Consider the following 2,654-nt stretch of genomic DNA (forward strand, 5'->3'; position numbering starts at 1 on the left):
TGGAAGGTCCCGTCTTAAAATGAAAAGATCACAAAGGAACTTTTATTTTTTATTCCTTCTCAGAAACAATCAGAGATCGTTCCATGTTTGTTAAAAGGTTGTTGAGAGGTGTATCCTGAACTGCTTTTTTCAATTCCCCCTGGGAAATACTGCAGTAATGCATGATCATACATATCCAGCCAGTCTTTCACTACACATTGTACATGGTGAATAATAATGTCTGACTGTGGGCCACAGTTTAGAGAACATAAAATTGGGCAATTTGCAGTAAAATTTGGATTTAGACACATTACTGCTAGTCTCCATCATTCCCAGTATAACAGACGGTGGAAAAAGGCATTAAAATAATAAATTGTCCACTGAAAAAGCTGTAAATCTAGACTGTGCTATGAATTTAGCACCGCAGAACCTCCTTAATGAGCCATGGGCTGCCACCTACTGACATGCTGTTCAGTAGGAGACTGAAAGCAAGACAGCACTAATGCTAGAAATAGTACAGGATTCACTGACAAGCTGCAGAGGATGAAGAAAGAGGTGAGGAGGCAAATCATTAGTCTGCTCGTGTTTGGAGTAGGAAATAAAAGCTGCAGCCCAGGGAGGTGGTGTTGTCATACTCTAACTGCTTAAACATCACATAACTTTGTGGTAAGTTTTTTTCCTTGGGATTTATTTGCCACTGCCCTTCACCCTGCAAAATGAGCAGGATGTTTGGTCAGTGCAGTCACAGCAGAGGGGTGGGTACTGCAAAGAAAGGAGGCAGAAAGGCATTCATCTGACCCAGTACAACTTGAAGGAGTTCAAGCCTGAGTCAATCAGCTCAAAAGAAGAAAAGAAAGGCAACAGCTTCTGGGTTTCAGACAAGTCTCAAGATTGTTAGGATTTGATTTAGCACTACTGAAATCTTCAAATTATCAATACTGTAACTATCTGAGCCATTGAGATGCAAATAGAATTGCTGAAGAAATTGCAAACTAGACTGGAAATCAGAGATTTGTATATTACTAAGAGTATTATTATTAACATTATCAGTATAATTACCTTACTAGAAGAATAGCTGCATAATACAAAATTGAATTTTGTCATTAAGAAGCATTTAGATTTTAATACTTATATATTAAGAGAAATACAAAATTCTGTTGTTGAATGGGCATTGTAATTCCTACCTCTGGGAGAATTCAGCTTCTGCAAGAAAGAACCAAAGCTTTAAACAGCACAGAAAAGTGATTTAAAATGAAAGCAAAGGCAAATAGTTTTTTATTTCCACTTTGTGTCTGCCATTATGAAAGGTACCAATGAAAGTATATTTCCCAAAACATTTACACAGTGTGTGCAGGGAAGGATTAGATGATTATCTCTGGACTCTGGAGTGGGACTTATTTTGCATAATTTCAGACACTTACATTGTCTTTTTGTACATTTTCTACTAGATAGAAGACTTCCCAGGCACCTTTGAAATTCCAAAATGTGGTCCACCTCTTCCGCTTTAAATGTCTACCTGAAGATGAGATGGGTTGTGTTCCTTGCTGCTGGTGGTGAAGGGAACTGACAGAGCAAGTTCAGACAAGCCCACCCCATCTCTCATCCAGGTACTCGAGAGCAGACACAGCTGGAAATGGCAGAAGGACATTTCTGAAATCCCCTACCATTACCTCCTGCCCTTGGTTTAGAAAAGCTATGCAGAAGTGGAGACAAGGAGAGGCCAGTGTCTCTATGTCTCTGCATGATCTCTGAGAAGCAGCTGTGAGAACATCTGCCAGCACAAGGTGCCCATTGCTGCTCAGAGCTCTGCAGAGAGCTCCTTGGGGAGGTGGGGATTGATCTCACGCTCTGCTCTCCTCATGGGGTGCCCTTTGCTTGCAGCCAGGCAGCGCTGTCATCTCTGACACTGTGCAGGCTATTTCTCCTTCTTTCAGGTCTTGCCTCTTCTGTTGTCAGAAGAATCAAAAAGCCAAATTGGGTGATGGTTCTTGTGAGAAGGACACACAATCACCAAGATCCCAACTGAAACAAGCAACTCCTCAGGTGAGAACATTTCAATGATAGGCTGCCTTAGGATGAGAGAAGAACAGGAACTGAGTAGGGGGACACCGCTTGTCTGCATGGGAAATGCTTGCAAATGTAAATGAAAAACTAATGAAAATTTTGGTTTAACTTTTTTCTCTATAACTGACCTTACATCTCACAGCTGATCGATAATTTGCTTTGACATCTGAGTTGCAAAAAAGAAGAGAGAAAAAGGGAAAATCATGGCAATATGCCACCTAATTACAGCTACAACACAAAATCACTACTTCAGCTGTATCTGACAAACATCAGGGAAGCTTTAAATCTAGCTATGCATGAAATTTCTAACAGACTTACCACGTGTGAAAATTGTCTGCAAAGCATTGAAAAGGATAAATTCTACACTTATTGTGTTCTAATTAAATAGACAATGAGGCACCATATCTGGATTTTTTTGAGCCTTAGATACTTGCATATCTCATTATAATAATTAACAATACCACTGCAAGTGAAAATCAGTTTTGTGGGAACTGATGCCCAAGTTGTCATGAAAGAGAATAGTGAGGAGAATTGCTTTCTACTTGAAGAAAATCAAGCTGTGAGATTTCAAAAATAATTATCATGACTGTGAAAAATCTGCTTGGCAGCTC

The 2,654-nt window shown here is 39.8% G+C and overlaps 1 long non-coding RNA gene across 1 annotated transcript; it reads left to right on the forward strand.

Moving 5' to 3' along the window:
- Nucleotides 1-528: 528 nt before the first annotated feature.
- On the forward strand, nucleotides 529-2,009 carry LOC116992761. Its single transcript, XR_004417103.1, has 3 exons — nucleotides 529-645; nucleotides 1,428-1,586; nucleotides 1,914-2,009. It is a non-coding gene; the product is annotated as an uncharacterized LOC116992761 (long non-coding RNA).
- The last annotated feature ends 645 nt before the right edge of the window (nucleotides 2,010-2,654 follow it).

This window comes from Catharus ustulatus, chromosome 2, assembly GCF_009819885.2.
Source record: "Catharus ustulatus isolate bCatUst1 chromosome 2, bCatUst1.pri.v2, whole genome shotgun sequence".
Lineage (NCBI taxonomy): Eukaryota > Metazoa > Chordata > Aves > Passeriformes > Turdidae > Catharus > Catharus ustulatus.